The sequence below is a fragment of the Podarcis pityusensis genome (genome assembly GCF_964106645.2).
Source record: "Podarcis pityusensis genome assembly, chromosome: 8".
NCBI classification, from domain to species: domain Eukaryota; kingdom Metazoa; phylum Chordata; class Lepidosauria; order Squamata; family Lacertidae; genus Podarcis; species Podarcis pityusensis.
Window position 1 is genome coordinate 21,859,316 of NC_138033.1, and position 17,717 is coordinate 21,877,032.

At 43.8% G+C, this 17,717-nt stretch overlaps 1 long non-coding RNA gene across 1 annotated transcript in view; it reads right to left on the bottom strand.

Moving 5' to 3' along the window:
- Nucleotides 1-17,717, bottom strand: part of LOC308482406 — a 320,560-nt gene that overhangs the window by 60,227 nt on the left and 242,616 nt on the right. The gene's annotated exons all lie outside the window — the stretch shown is intronic.

Genomic DNA, 17,717 nt, shown 5'->3' on the forward strand with positions numbered 1-17,717 from the left:
AATAGAGCGTACAATGCAAAGGAGCAGGTACCAGGGAAGAGAAATCTATTCATGAAACATCAAAGCCAACTTATGTTATTGAACTCTTCATTCATAAGTCAGAAATCATTCACAAATCAACTAATCAGATCTGAAGAAGCACCTTGAATATTTGAGATGTGTTTGGACATTTGGACAGTTTTGCTGAACAATGGTGGATGACACCGGCGTTAGGGTGTGTTGAATTTTTCAACTTTCAGATTCCAAAAATGTGGTGTGATAAAAAGTCTCAATGTCACTTGGGAATTAAAAACATTTTTTGGTTAAATTAATATAATTTAGTTTGGCTTGGTAAGTAAGACGTGTGTAAAATTGTATAGAAATCATTGAAAATGATTGCCAAGTACTTGCAGTTATTTTATTTTATTTTATCTATCTATTTTATCTATCTATCATCTATCTATCATATCTATCTATCATCATCTATCTATCATCTATCTATCTATCTATCTATCTATCTATCTATCTATCTATCATCTATCTATCATCTCTCTATCTATCTATCTATCATCTATATCTATCTATCTATCTATCATCTCTCTCTCTATCTATCTATCATCTATATCTATCTATCTATATCTATCTATATCTATCTATCTATCTATCTATCTATCTATCATCTATCTATCTATCTATCTATCTATCTATCTATCTATCATCTCTACCTGACCTTTTCTGAAGGTAAAGTTAAAATTCTTTGGTTTTCCAAGATCAGTTTATGTGCTTTTTAATCAAAACATAGATTTACCAAGTTGAATGTTGTCCAATCACAAAAATAACAGCATATTTGAATTCCTCACACCCAAAAACATATTTTTAAGACCTCTAGTGGAAGAAATTTGCAAAAATTAAGTGTTACAGCCTAAGCTGACATGCCCTAACCAGCACGAATATTGTTAGAGATAATTCCAGGGCTGTTAAATTTTTAACTTTTTCACCAGGCTCCAGATTTCTTTCCCCTACCCCCCATTTAAAACATCTTTAAAAGCTTTCTTACAGGCAGCTTTCTCTCTGAAGGTTGGCCAAAATGTGCCTCTGTTTACACCACAAATACACGGATAAATTGCAATTATTTGAAAATCACCTTTCGTTTCAAATGAATATCAAGGCAGTTTACAGGAGGCTGCAGAAGGGCTGGGCTGGGCTCATGGCAACTCCATTGGATGTTGATTTATGAGTAGAATTATGTTATCCCTACGCCACTGTTGCCATGCCTTCCTCCCCCAAAACTGCCACAAAAGTCATCTTCCACTCAAGCCTGGTGGTAGAAGAGGAACACTGGGCAGAAATCTGTTGTAGCCCTTGCATTTTTCTCTCTGCACAAGGAGATTATTTCTTTATGAAACTGCACAAATATTTCACAGGAGCATGAAAGCAAAACATCCGACCATGAATGCATGTTCTGACAAGTGCGTTTTACCAAGAAAGTGTTCCCAATGTCAAATGGATTATACTCCAGCACCCAATTTGTGCCATATAATTCTCATGTAATGTCGCCCTCGGCAATAATAACGCAAGATTTAATATTCACCTCGATGCAGCCACACTGAAGAGTGTTCACTAAAAGGAAGGAGGCTGGCGGTGGGTGGGGGAAGTGTTCAGGTGCCCTATTGCTGCAGGAACAAAAAGATCCCCAAAACCCACCACACAGATTTAGAAATCTCAGATCTCTGTAGCCTGAGCTGCTAAAAAGAGAGAGCGAAGCTGGTGGCTGGGGTTAAATAATGGGATTTCCATCAGCTGAAATAGAATTGGAGAGTCCCATGCATGAAAGGAGAACACGACAAATGGTAGCTCAATGTATAACATGAAGGGAAAGTCAATCATATTTATTTATCCACGTTAAATATAACTATCACATCACAAGGTCATGAGACGGCCAGTGGCTTTATGCGGGGAATAGAGAAAGGAGAGAAATAAAGGGAGCTGATTGAGTTTTGACCGAAAAGGTCCTGAGACGTGCCTGGAATTCCACTCTAGGGTTGTTTCCAGATGACCTGTTTGTTGAGCATTCCTTCTGATTTGATTGTACAAACTTTGCGAGGAGGTTAGATGATACTAGGTCTTTATTGAGTATTTATCCTGATCTGTGTTTTGGGGAGATTAGATGGTAGTGTGTCAAGCAAAGCTTATCCCACATTTTCCACCCATCAGGACTCTTATCACAAAAAGTCTGATTTGCAGGAGATTGTCGAGGAAGATGTCCCAATCAACTGTACTTGTTCAACCTGAATTTGCTGACATGCGATTGAATCTCTCTCGATAATAGGGAGAGTCTGGAAGCACCATGGAAAATTATGGTTTTGTTTTCTGAATATGTCCACAGATCATTATTAATTTTATTTCCTTATTTAACATACTAATTACCCACTCTTCATTGCCGTGACTGAATGGAAAGGTAGCTCTTCAGCTATCTCCTAAGGCTTTGTAAGAGTTGGTACCAGTTATATCTCAGAGGGGAGTGAGTTCTATAATTGTGGTGCCACCTCTGAGAGGTCCCTCCCTCAGCTTGCTACATAACACATCACAGATGGTATATATATATATATATATATGCAACAACTATATATCAACCTATGATTTTCCTTTAGGCACGTCACTAGAGATGGAGGCCTTTGAAAGTGAATGTCAATATGAGCATTGCAGACGAGTGTTGTCTGAGCAAAATGAAATTTATATATCTTCAGAGCAGGGCAAAAGGGTTGATTAAGGAGATGAGATTTCTATTCCCGACTGGAGTCATTTGCAAGAAGACTGTGACAGCCTTCTAGGGCCACTTCCTGCTAGGACCACTTTTCATTTACAGGAGTGCTCCCAAAACTAACTCCCTAGACCATAATTGTATCTCTTTCAAGAAAATTGGATCGAGCCACCCTTCCTCCACTGTTTCCTCCAGAGAGCAGAGAGAAGACAGAGAGCAAAGATTCAAATGGCCAAAATCCTCAACAACAAAGTTTAATCCTCCTCTCCTTCATTCTCTAATGTTGAACAAGATGGAAACTGGAGTTGAAAATATCTATCCCGCTGAAGTCACCAGCATGATAGGTGCTCAAGTCACCAACCTGGATTGCTTTAAAACAGGATTGGAGAAATTAATGGAGGATAGGGAGATCAGTGGCATGGGGAGGCAGTAATGCTTCTGAATACCAGTTGCTGGGAATCTTGCCTCGGTAATGGACTGGATGAGAGCCAATGAACTGAAGCTCAATCCAGATAAGACAGAGGCACTGTTAGTGGGTGGTTCCCTAGACCAGATGGCTGGGAGGTGACCTGTTCTTGATGGAGTTTCAAATCCTCTGAAGGAGCAGGTTCATAGCTTGGGGGTACTCCTGGATCCTTTGCTGTCACTCAAGGCTCAGATGGCCTCAGTGACCTGGAGTGCCTTCCTTCAGCTTCAGCTGGTGGCCCAGCTATGCCTCTATCTGGACAAGGATAGCCTAACTACTGTTGTCTATGCTCTGGTAACCTCAACGTTAGATTACTGGAATGTGTTATATGTAGGGCTGCCTCTGAAGATGGTTCAGAAACTTCAGCCAGTGCAGAATTCAGTGGCCAGGTTGCTCACTGGAGCAAGACAGTTTGAGCATATTATACTGATCCTGGTCTAATTGCACTGGCTACCAATGAGTTTCGGGGTCCTATTCAAAGTGTTGGTTTTGACCTTTAAAGCCTTAAACAGCTCAGGAGTGCAAAACCTCAAGGACGGCCTCTTACCTGGACTCTGAGATCATCTTCTGAGGCCCTCCTTTGTGTGCCTCCTCCTCCAATGAGAGGTTCAGAGGGTGGCAACATGAGAATGGGCCTTTTCTGCTGTGGCTCCCCCTCTGTGGAATGCTCTCCCCATGGAAGTTTGCCTGGCACCTTCATTATACATCTTTAGGCACCAGGCAAAAACGTTCCTTTTTAACCAGGCTTTTGGTTGATCTGATTGACATCCCTTTTAAAATGTGGTTCTTTTATTGAGGGGTGTGTGTTATTGGGTGGTTGTTTTATTTTGATTATATATATTGTGGTTTTTATGTTGATCTTTTCTGTGAAATGCCCTGAGACCTCCGGGTATAGGGCAGCATATAAATTCAACACATCATCATCATCATCAAAGCAGGAGAGGAGAGCTGCCCACCTGTCAATCACTAGATGTCATTATGACATCAGGTGACACTGTGCTTTGACGTCCCAATTGCTCTGACTGCAAAGTGCAACGCAGAGCTTTTTCTCTTCTCACTATTCTTTAAACCAAAAATGTGGAGGTTCAAAAAGCAGCACTGGGAGGGCTGAAACTGCTATTAAAATGGAGATTTCCCCCTCCATTTTTATAACAGTTTCAATGGAAACACGTTCCCCTTCCTGGAACAAGGTGCGCTCCCACCACCCATCAGCTGGGCAGAGGGAGTGTGCCTTGCACCAACAAAGAAACTTTTGGGAGCTCACTTTAAGCTTCCCATTGTTCCTTTGAAGCCCTGCCCTTACCTGACATCATGTAGGACATTAGGTACAGGATGGGTGTACATGGCTTGCCCCCAAACCATGCTGTGGGCCAGGTGAAGAGATGTGGTGGGCCCTTATTTAAGGAGATTTGACTCTCAGCTGAATGTTCTTGCCATTTATTTTTATTCCATCTGCAGAGCACTCTCCAGACAACAGTACAATCTCCTAATAGATACTTAAATATTAGACTTTGAAATGCCTTCGGGCAGAACACAAACTTGATTTTCCTTCTTATCTGGCACATTGACTGATGGAGACCATCCATGTTTGTATTTTAAAGAGAAAATGTCAAAACAGGGAGTAATTTTTAAAAAGTGGGGTAACCCAGTGCCTTTCATTATTCCTAGCTGACATAGAACACAAAGGCTATTTAATGGGTTTGAATGTTAAATTTTGCCAAGGAAAATTGGATTTAGGTTGAGGCTCACTACAGTCGTAGCACATTTGGTAAAACACTCCAGTCGCTTGTTCCACATTTCGTGCATCTTTAAATCCAATTAATTTCTTTGGAGTTCCAACACGTGCTCTAAGCACTTCGTTAGAGAGAGATGGATTTTCGGTACTTACCTGGCTGCTCTTGTAGTGATATTACCAACAGAGGAGAATTGGGCGTCCCTTCTTACGATGATTCTACTGAGGCTCAGACAAATCCCCCACACAACCACACAATTTTGCTGCCTCATTCACAAGTGGAAAAATTCAGGGGGATCTGGGGGATTTTTTGGGACATTCAAAATTTTCTGCCTCCAGCACAGAATTATATAGACAGCATCAATTTCCTTAATTATAGATTAGCACATGGTGTTGATCTCCAATCTCCTTTTGCATGCAAAAGGTTCCAGATTCAATTCTTGGCATCTCCAGGTAGGACTCAGAGAGAACCCTGTCTATAATCCTGGACAGTCACTGCTAGTTAGTGTGGCCACCACACCTCAGAAGGGTATGGTACTTCACATCAAATAAGATATTGTAGAGTTACAAATGGCAACCAAAATGAACAAGGGGATAGACAATTTGATCTGAGACCCTGAAATCATCATCTCAGGCCCTTCTTCATGTGCTTCCTTCCATGAGAGGTCTGGAGTGCAGCAACACAAGAACTGGCCTTTTATGTTTAGGTGTTGGACAAAACCATTCCTGTTCTCTCAGGCCTTTGGCTAAATAAGCAATCTATGGCTGTTTAAGCTCTTTGTGTGGCAAGGGTAATGTTTTTGTTACTATGTTATGTAGTTTCGTGTTTTTACATTGTAAACCACCCCGTGATCCTTGGATGAAGGGTGGCATAGAAATTTAATAGAAGACAATTAAAAATAACAAGAAGCATCGAGGCGAGACACATCCATCAGAGTTATCCTCACTTTGTAGCAAATGTAAAACTCCAGATGATGGGCAAGAACAAAGGACAGAGAAGGAGGTTTGCCTGTGCCTGACTACCTCTATCTTAATACTGGGGTACGTGTGCACTGATTATCTGGCCACTTCTCTAAGCAAGTTTCCAAAATGCATTCAGATATATGTCATGTTGTGACCTTTAGATAATGACTTTGTGGTGTGATGGGATGAAGTGTAAGGCATGCCTGTTGTTGTTTTGTGTCTTGTGGTGGAGGCTAGGTTTTCTCCCCAACTACCCTCCATGAATAATTATATCTCAAAGGGTGGGGAACCTTTTCACCTCAAGGTCTGTATTCTTTCCTGGGGAACTATCCTAGGCTGAATGCTAGAGGTAAAGGTGAGCAGAGCAATGGAGACACACCTGGCTTTGACCTAAAGGTAAATGTAAAGGGACCCCTGACCATTAGGTCCAGTTGTGACCGACTCTGGGGTTGCGGCACTCATTTTGCTTTATTGGCCAAGGGAGCTGACGTACAGCTTCCAGGTCATGTGGCCAGCATGACTAAGCTGCTTCTGGCGAACCAGAGCAGTGCACAGAAATGCCATTTACCTTCCCACCGGAATGGTACCTATCTATCTACTTGCACTTTGACGTGCTTTCCAACTGCTAGGTTGGCAGCAGGGACCGAGCAACGGGTGCTCACCCCATCACGGGGATTCGAACCGCCGACCTTCTGATCAGCAAGTCCTAGGCTCTGTGGTTTAACCCACAGCGCCACCTGCATCCCAGCGGCTATGACCTAGGGATGGGCAAATCGGTCAATTTCAGTACCTATCAGTTTCTCATTTCAGTTCTCTGTGCTTCCACATCAGTTTGCATTTCAAAAAATCATAGTATTGAAAACTAGACAATGCTTCAGTGCAACTTTCTCCTAACATACACATCTGTGTACAATTCTGCCTAAGAGAATGAGCACTGTTTTCACCCATGTACACTTTGTCTTAGTGTATGCACTTTTATACACACTACTACTACAAAATTCATAGAATTTCCAATCTTGAAGAATGGCTGTATTTTGGTTTCCTTTTTGTTCTGGGGATGCAAATTGGGTAGATTCACCTTTAAATGAGAGCTGAATTGAATGTCTCCTACTATTCCTCTTCACTTTGTACAGTGGGCTGTTTCAGCCATGCTAAACACCCACTCATCTCTCCAGCCACCATTTGGACTATCAGGAAGCACTGTCACAGTTCAAGGACACGTTCAGGTTAGGCAATAACACTTGAGGAATAAGTAGAGTAGGGTTAGCAATGGGCATGGCTTGCAGACCATCCTGAGGGCCAGGATGAATTTCTTTCTGGAGGACCATGTTTAGCACCCAGCCTGAGGTTCCCCACTCCCGATGAAGAGAAACCAATTCTGTTGCCACTCCTGCAGATCGGTGTTGCAATGTACGTCTTCCCCAAAACATCATCTTCTCCCTTATCATTACTTATCATTGTTATTATATCATTTGTTTCTTTGAGGCCCCTGAGGTTCCAGGGCTACATGGAAGGTCGTTGGAACCCAAAACCCAATCCATACATTGAGGTGCAATAAGACCATTGGGTAATGGGGCCACATTCCACCCCTAAATCATGTGTAAGAGCAACACCCAAAATAGCACTTTCAGGTGAAACCCTAAAGCAATTCTAAAAGGGGATGTAAATTAAAAAGGGAGAGGAACCTGCCACTTTTTAGTTTGATGGATGGTGGTTCTACCAGGCACGTCCAACAGGTAGATCATGATCTACCGGTAGATCAGTGGATGCCTGTGGTAGATCACTGTAGCTTTGTGGCTCCCCCCAAAGAAGCTCAACAAATTTGACTCCCCCCCCCCCATAAACAGGGCTTTCCTCCCTAAATAAAAGCTCAACAACTTTGAGGGGTAGATCACTGCCAGTCTTTAACTCTGTGAGTAGATCATAGTCTCTTGGGAGTTGGCCACCCCTAGTGTAATAACCCTTTTTTTTTTTTGTAGCACCCATGTCTATATTATTACTATTACTAATTTGATTGATTACTCATCCTTCACCCTAATTTAAAACACAACGTTAAAACCATTTTAAAACAAATGACAATCACATGAATGGGATGGATCCTAAAAAATATACATTTCTAGTGTCAAAAGCCATGAAAAAGCAGTGCATCTTCGGCATATGACGAAAACTGAATGGTGAAGGTGCCAGGCTCACCTCTGTCCAGAGGGAGTCCCACAACTTAGGGGCTGTCCCTGAGAATGACCTCTCCTGGACCATACACAGACACACGAGTTTCTGAGGGTGGTGGAACTACCCAAATGCCCCCCTCTGCTGCTCTGGACACTCAAGAGGCCCAGAAGAAGGTGGTCTTTTAGGGCCTTAAAAGTCATTTAGGGCCTTAAACACTAACGTGAGTCCCTTAAACTGGGCCTGGAAATGGACTGGCAATCAAGTTATTAGAGGATGGAGTCTTTGCCAGCAATCTAGCTGGTATATTTTGGATCAGTTTGAAGTGCAGATAGGAAAAAAAAGTCCCCCTGGGCTACTGAAAATTACAAAACTTCTCTAGCAACTGAAACACACAGGGATTGAGTCTGTGCACAAATGAAAGCATCCGTGAGTGGGGAGGTGGAGAGATAGCGGGGCCTATCTGCAGCTCCAAACGTTTTGGTCGAGAGAACAGATAAGTTCCCCTTTCATTCAAAGTGGTTAATGGCTCGGTGATTTCAAGCCTCTTTCCCATCAAATGTATGAATTTTTAATCCTGTAATTGCATGTCATCCTAAATGCCCCATGTGCTTTTCTTATTTATCCATCCATTTCTGTTGTAACAGGTAAATGCTTTCTCTCTCTCTCTCTCTCTCTCTCTCTCTCTCTATTATGTGCTTTCGTGGGAGAGGGGGAAAGAAATCTCATTGTTAATTCTCTCTCTCCCCCTCCCCCATCACCCTGTAATGGAACAATAGGATGAACAGTTTTCACTAGCGAATGTGCAGGAAGTGAAGTGGAATGGAGGGAGCTGGTCTCCAATGACTTCTTCATTTGAAGCAGCCCTCTGATGGAGCAAGCTTCCAAGAAATGCTGTGGTCTCTCTCTTTCTCTCTCTCTCTCCTTCCCTCCCCCCTCTCTCTTCTCCCCATTTACTCTTGAAAATGAAAATGACATTGATGATAACAGAAAAATTAATTACTGCAGAGATTCCTGAAAGAAATAGTCTACAGATAACAAAGCCTGTGTCTGTTGGATACATCTGTTTCATTCTGCTGCTGCAAAAACTCCAGTGAAAAACTCTTTCTGAAAAGAGTTATGAAAGTTCAGGAATGTCCAATCCTTTGTTTCAGAAACAGTCACTCATCTCCAAAATTTCTCCAATTGCCTTAGCTTTGTTAGGTCTGCTGTGAGGGTCTTGAGGAGAGACACTGCCTGCCTGATTGGGATTTTTTTTAAAAAGGGTAAAAACTCACCAAAGGTCATGCCTGGGTGTGGGAACTTTTCATTAGAGGCCATAGCATCGTGAGACAACATTTGTTAGGAAAAAATGTAGCAGCAGTCATTTTAGACCAGTCTTTCTCAACCTGTGGGTCCCCAGATGTTGTTGAACCGCAACTCCCATCACCCCTAGCTAGCAAGGCCAGAGCTCAGGGATGATGGGAGTTGTAGTCCAACAACATCTGGGGACCCAAAGGTTGAGAACCACTGTTTTAGACCATCCCTTCCAGTTGCTATGTTTTACCTCCACTGTTGGAAGGTAGTAATGCTTCTGAGTGCAAGCTGTTGTAAACCACAGGAGGGGAGAGTTGGTCCTGCACTCAGGTCCTGCTTGTGAGCCTCCCATGGGCATCTGGTTGGCTACTGCAAGAACAGGATGCTGGACTGGATGGACCACTGGCCTGATCCAACAAGGTTATTACATTCTTATTAGGACTATGCACAGCCCCATTAGCCACCCCATGGCCCTGATCTGTAGCTCTTGGATCAGGTCAATCTTGTCCACTGCTATCCCAAGGATCACCCAGCTCGCATCTTGTCAGGAGTGCGTGCAGGAGCCAGGCCCTGTGACTGGTAGGGCCTCGCAGGACTGGGGCCTTTCTGAGTTTGGCCTGGAAGGGCAAGGTGTGGCTGCACAGGTGAGGCTTAACAGAAGACTTGTAGCACCTGGTGGCAAGGGTATATAAGACCAGCATTTCCCTCTGACTCTTTGCCACAGCAACACGCTACCCACCTAGCTGTGCTTCAGCTTCTTGGTTTCCTGACCCTTGGACCCTTGGCTTCTTGACTCCTGGTTTCCTGACTTGTGGACTATTGGCTTCCTGACCCCTGGACTGCTGATTCCTACTTCCCAACCTTTACCCCTGTCCTGACGTACCAAGCAGGGACTCCGACTGCCTGTAACCTGGACCATGACACGTCCATCAGTACAGCAATTCAGGGGTTGGATGAAGGGGTTTTAAAACACTATTTTAGCATATGGTTGGGATGGAAGGAGGAGACATTTCATCCCTGTCTCCCCACTTCCTGACTGAGAGCAAGCAGGTTTGACCACGTGGAGTTCTTCTTGAAAAGGAGCAGCAATTGCTGCATAGGAGGATCTAATCTTCTTACTTACCAGCTGGTAAGCAACGGGATTCAATCCTTAAGGAGGAGAGGGCCAGCAGGATGAGTATCCACCCCTACCTTCTGCAAAAATTCAGCTGCCAGTTTGGTCCCTCCTTTGCACAATTTATTCTTTGCGCCTAACATTCCATCCTTTTACATCCCCAGATTACTCTGGATCATCTGACCTGATGCACAGCAAGTTGAGGCTGACTCAACCCAACTCAGCCAAGACCCAGATCCCACCCCCAAAGCAGCCCAATTTGGTTCGGGACTCGGCTAAATCCAGTGCACAGCCCTAGTTCTTATGGTGGCGGTGGCAGCAATGTTACTTCTGTCAATTCTAACAGCCATCACTGTTAGTATGGTATAATGGTGCTTTAAATGTATGGTTCTGAGATGGCCTTTGTCTTCTTAAGTATATTGTGTATTTCAGCAATCATCTTGTCACATACTGAATGCTGGATCATTTGAATGAACTTGGCTTGAACTGCAAATTGCAAACCTTCCAAGTGTCCCTATTTTCCAAGTACAGTCCTGGATTTACAGAAGCCGCCCCAGTTTCTGTTTTGATCCCAGAATGTCCTTCTTTCCCTTAGGATGTCCCTATTTTCATCAGAGAAATGTTGGAGGATATGGAGGTGTGCAACCCCCGAGCCAAGGAGATAACTAACTATACAGTCTTTAGAAGACCTCTGAAAGCAGCCCTGTATAAAGAAGTTTTAAATGTTTTATGTTTTGTTATACATGTTGGCAGCCAGCCAGAGTGGCTCAGGCAACCCAGTCAGATGGGCAGGATATAATTTTTTTTTTTTATTATCGAATAGGGTGTCCCTATTTTCATCAGTGAAATGTTGGAGGGTATGAAACTGTACATGAAGCAAACAAGTTGCTATTGCTGGGGTTTTTTTAAGAGATGAAAGTGAACTGGTACCAGTTCCTTTTCAGACCTGTTGAACTAGAACTGGCTCCCATTTAAAATGTACTTCCGAAGCTCCAGCTTCAGCAACATCAGGTGGGGAAAGGATGCAAATGAACAGAAGCAAAGGGAAGCTTCAGCAAACTGCAGCTCATCCCTAATTATTGGTTATAACATATGAACCATCTTTCTGCCTCCTTCTGTATTCTTCGCAATAATTTCTAAGCAAGTCACCAAATTGAAATGTGGGATGCATTAAGGAAAATGTTTGCTTAAGCAAGCTGGTTTCAACTCAAGAGTCAATGGATGGATGCTTCATCCTGGCTAATATCTAATACGACATGGCTGAGCAGGTACATGAGATATTAATGGCTTTGTATTAGGATGCATGGTAAATATAATTTGCCAATATCATATGGATGAAGCGACCATTACTCCAGAGGCTAAATTTGTTTTTTTATGCTGTCATAAATTTTATTTTCCTAGGGAGCTTGGCCAAGTATTGCTTCAAGCCCATTCCCCCCCTCCTAGTTATTGATTATTATTTTTTTGCAGAGTGGGGGTAGTATATAAACTAACTCCAAGGAGAACTAGATATAATTTTGATTAATTACACAAGTATTCCTGGCACTAATTTGTGACAAGTGCATGCTTTGCTACCCATCAGTGCCTGTACTTCAGTCAGGTGACCTTCTCACCCCCCCTTGATTCACGATGGGGAACACTTTGATGAATGAGATCTTTCTAGGTGACCTTCCACCCAAGAACACAGATGTGTTTCATCATTGGATGTATGATGAAATTTGGATGACTGCTCCCTCCTCCTTCCACAAAACCCCCTCTGAGAATGATATATACTGAAGAAGAGAGAGAGAAAGTGACAGGGAGAGATTGAAATCTGTAAAGTGTGTAATTTAATGCATAAAATCGAGTAGCGTCTCAGGGAGACAAGTCCAACCTATGGCCCAAATGGCAATATCCTTTTGTTAACGCTGGGAGGGAGTGTGGAGTGTGGAGAGAGACAAAACAATCCTAGATGCCTCCTAGGCAAGCTAAAGATCAAATAAGGCTGGGTGACCTGGAATTAGGGATGGTTGCATAACTCAGTTTCTGTTTCTGATTTCCCCAGTCTTAAATTCAGTTTTCCACATTTCCACATCAGTTCGTGATTCTTCTTTTTTTAAAAAAAAAAACTTCATGAAAATTAATCAGCCTTTTATCACAGATTTCTTCTGATGTGCAGATTTTTGTATGCAATTTTACTGAATATGTTTTTTTTATTTTTACAAAGCAGTACTCCCTAATACATGCTCGTCGGTTATTTTCACTAATGTATGCATTTGTATGCACAACTCTACCCTAATATATGCATGTTTGTACATATTTTTTGGCTGGAGAACTGCACTGCAAAATTTGGAGGCCTTGATTAATAGTCAGAGGGGGAGGCAAGACGTTGCTCTGTTATCATGTTTGCATTCTAAGTTCGATGGCAAATCTTCCCTGGAAAGACTGATTTATGGTGAACTTGTCTGGGAAAATGAATGAGCAGACGCTTAGATTTTATTTCATCGGAACTGAGAAAGATGGCGCCTGCCGCCCGAGCAGGACTTTTGGATCAGCGTGTGAAGATTTATTGCAAACAAAAGACTTACCAGCTTTAAAAAGGGAGAGCCTTACAAAGTTCACACAGAAGCATAATAATGTTTACTTTAACTCGCCTGTGGAAACATCTCAGAGGCTATTAAGAAGAAAAAGGATAACAACAAGAAGATCGAAAGATGGGATTGGTGAACACTAAAAGCAGCAGAAATATGAAATGACTGGACCCTTACTGAACTCGAAGCATGGGAACCCCCAACAAAAATTTATAATTTGGCAAAATATTTGGACTTTATGATATGTATTGGTATAATTTAGAATAATTAATGTGATATGATTGGATTGTTAAATGGAAAACTTGATAAAAATTATTTTAAAAATAAAATAAAATTGGAGGCCTTAGGAGAGTCTGGAAGGGCAGACTGAGAGACCTAGAGAGCAACATTTGTTACCCAGGCCTGAAATTTTCACACCTTTACATCCAAATCATCCTAAAATAAAGAGCAAATAAGACTATGATACCATAGGCAGAGGTGTACCTAGGGTTTGGCAAAAGCGGCTCCTACCGGGGAAGCCTGGGAGCCCCCTACCAAAATCTCTTACTGTATCAGACTATGGAGCATATGATGTACTTATGTGCAGCGACACACTGCCGCTGTTGCAGCAAGATCAAATGCAACAGAAGCTTTCTGTTCTTCTTGCACCACTGTGAGACATGTGAATTATTTTGCTCTTCCTCCTTGCCTCAACCTCATTCTGGATGCTTCAAGTACTTGGGTCATGTAGCAATTTCTAATGTGGCTATTGCAGTAAAATGATTTTCTGGGGGTGGGCAGGCGATCCAACACCTTGCCAAGAGCACAAAGGACTCTAGGTACACCTCTGATCTCCGTGGTGGGTGCTTTTTGACTCGCCTCCTAGAAATAGACCAGAAATTCTGTTCAGCACAATCCTGTGTATATCTACTCAGACACTCCATTGAGCTCAATGAGGTTTCCTGCTGGGAACTGGATAAAGGGTTGCACCCTTAATCTGATTGCTGATTTTCACAGACCAGTATTTAGAAAAGCTCAGAAAGCCCCTTCACCTCCTTGCCTTTCTGCTTCAATGAAGGAACTTGCCATATGCCTCGCCCTGTAAGAAACCTGCGCTCATTACAATCTGACTTCAAAAGAAAGGAGGGGGGGAGCCCTCTTCCTCTCAGTGGATAATTCTGTCTCAGATGTGTTTAAATAACAGAATGAAATTCTATTATAAATGCAGCATAATTCAATACAGCATCTCAGCATATTTCCCTTTAGTGGGGCAAATTCCTCCCAGTTAGACTTCAAGGGCCTTTTGCCGCTCGCTTCTAGCAAATCAGACCAACTTGGGATAATCATAATTTTGGTAAATCTGCTCAGCTAGGCTAAGTGCTTGTATCGGGAGGTTTGTGGTTCAAGGCAGTTAAAGTATTGTGAAGGAAGGACAGAGAACGTCTTTTGAAAATCCCCATTTAATTAAGTTATCCATTGTCGTTCTCTGTCAAACTGATGGTGGCGATGATATTATTTTTTTTGAAAATGTTTATTTGGTAGGATCACCTTTAAACGTGAAGTTGAACTGAATATCTCCTCCAGTCCTCTTTGCATGATGGTATAAATAACGATTTGAGCGATTCTGATACTGGTTGATGCTTTTCAAACATGGTGTGGGACAAATTGTGACAGATGGCCTGTTGTCTATTACTGTTTCAAGGAAGCTTGGCCCTCTGTTATCAGGGACTTAAGGCTATTAGCAGTTAAACACCTTGTCTCTCAATCATTTTTGTCACTTGGCAGTTTTGTCCGATTCCAAACATTGCCCCAATAGCATTCCCCATAAATAAATTAAGGGAGAAGAAACTCTACAGATGCAGCTTAAAGACTAATTCCCCTCCACCGCCTGAATCACGGAGGGCTTTTCAGAGTGTTCAAAGCCAAATCATACTCCAGCACACAGGATTTAATTTGCATCTGCCAACTTCAGAAGGGGGATTTACTGGGCTAGGACATTTGAATTGCATAAAATTATTATTATTATCTAATTAAACTAAGATCATGGGTGTTTTTTCACTTGCTGCAGAGATAACCATGAAGGCAAAACAGGCACTTTGTTCAAGGGGAGGAAAGCAGCCCTCCTTTTTCTAGATATGTTGGAACAACCACTTTAATAATCATGGCTTTCTGAGAAGAATTATGGTAACCGCAGATTGCTGAGAGTTGTTAGAAGATCCTTATTCCGCTTCCCCCTGAGTTACACTTCCCAGAGTTCCCTGGGGAGAGGGATTGATTATTAAAACATGCTTGGAATTGAAGTTTTGGGGGGAATAGAGGTCTCCTAAGAACTTTCAGCACACCAAAAGAATGCTGCCCCTTCTTCTTCTTCTTCTTCTTCTTAATAATAATAATAATAATAAATTTTATTTATATCCCGCCCTCCCCAGCCGAAGCCGGGCTCAGGGCGGCTAACAACAATCAAATAATCAAAAAATCAAATAATCACACAATCTAAAAATATTTCATTATAAAAATTAATTAAATCAAATTGATGGCAACCAATTAAGCAAAGTTCTGTGCAGGTTGCCAGAGGAGGGAGTCAGGCTGCGCCCTGATCAAAGGCCTGGTGGAACAACTCTGTCTTGCAGGCCCTGCGGAAAGATGTCAAGTCCCGCAGGGCCCTAGTCTCTTGTGACAGAGCATTCCACCAGATTGGAGCCGCAGCCGAGAAGGCCCTGGCTCTAGTTGAGGCCAGCCTAACCTCTCTGAGGCCTGGGACCTTGAGGATGTTATTATTTGCAGACCGTAGGTTTCTCTGTGGGGCATACCAGGAGAGGCGGTCCCGTAGGTACGAGGGTCCTAGGCCGTATAGGGCTTTAAAGGTTAAAACCAGCACCTTAAACCTGATCCTGTACTCCACCGGGAGCCAGTGCAGCTGGTATAGTACCGGATGAATGTGATCTCGCAGCGAAGACCCCATAAGGAGTCTCGCCGCGGCATTCTGCACCCGCTGGAGTTTCTGGGTCAGTCTCAAGGGCAGCCCCACGTAGAGCGAGTTACAATAATCCAGTCTGGAGGTGACCGTCGCATGGATCACAGTGGCTAGGTCAGGGCGAGAGAGATAAGGGGCCAACTGCTTAGCTTGGCGGAGATGAAAAATGCCGCCTTTGTTATAGCTGTAATCTGCGCCTCCATAGAAAGGGAGGTATCGAAGATTACACCCAAACTCTTAACGGACGGTGCTGGCACTAATTGCACCCCCGCAAGAGATGGGAGTTGCCCCCTCAATCCCATATCGTCCCGACCCAGCCAGAGGACCTCTGTCTTCGAAGGATTTAACTTCAACCGGCTCCCACGTAACCATCCAGCCACAGCTTCCAGACATCTGGTCAGTGTGTCTGGGGCCGAGTCAGGATGGCCATCCATCAACAGATAGAGTTGGGTGTCATCAGCATACTGATGGCAACCCAGCCCAAAACTCCGGACAAGCTGGGCGAGGGGGCGCATAAAGATGTTAAAAAGCATCGGAGAGAGAATCGCACCCTGAGGCACTCCACACACCAAGGAGTGGCGCGATGACAATTCCCCCCCAAGCGCCACCCTCTGTCCCCGACCAGAGAGAAACGAGCGCAGCCATTGAAGGACTGTGCCCTGGATCCCCACGTCGGCAAGGCGGTGGTCCAGGAGTTCGTGATCGACCATGTCAAAGGCTGCTGACAGATCTAGAAGAATCAGCAGCCCCGACCCACCTCGATCCAGCTGCCTGCGGAGATCATCTGTTAGGGCGACCAGAGCCGTCTCGGTCCCATGACCAGCGCGGAAGCCGGACTGGAATGGATCCAAAGCAGATGTTTCATCCAGAAACCTACCAAGCTGTTCAGCAACCGCTCTCTCAATCACCTTACCCAGGAATGGAAGATTCGAGACCGGGCGGTAATTGGATAGATCTGAGGGATCTAATGATGTTTTCTTTAAGAGCGGACGCACCACTGCCTCCTTCAGTTCCCCTGGGAATGTCCCGGTGCCAAGGGACAAATTGATAATATCCCCCAGGGGGGCCCGCACCTCGTCTGGACACGCTCTAATCAGCCATGACGGGCACGGGTCAAGAGGACAGGTGGTGGGCTTTCCAGCTTGGAGGAATCTGTCCACATCGGCTGGAGATATCCGGTCAAAGTGGTCCAATACTGGACCTGAGGACAGTCGAGGGGCCTCCAGTTCCTTTATTGTGTCCAAATTGGCAGGGAGGTCATGGCGGAGCAACAGGACCTTTTCCGCAAAAAAGCTCACAAATGCCTCACAGCTGTGTGTCAGATTGTTATTTAAATTTGGCTGTCCTTCAAGGGACGTTAAAGACCGAATTATACTAAATAATTGCGCCGGGCGAGAGCTAGCGGATGCAATGGAGGCCGAGAAGTAAGACTTCTTAGCGGCCTTCACTGCCATCTCATAGGTTTTCATAAAAACCCTATAAGATGTTCTTGAGGCTCCGTCACGGGCACCCCGCCATACTCGCTCTAGCCGTCTGAGGTCCCGCTTCATTTTCCGAAGCTCCTCGGTAAACCAGGGAGCCCGGTTTCTGCGGGGTCGCAGAGGGCGCTTAGGTGCGATCTCATCGATGGCTGCCAGGAGCTGGGTATTCCAGCCCTCAACAAGCTCAGTCAATGAGTCGCCAGGGGGAGCAAGGTCCCGCAAGGCTTGACGGAATC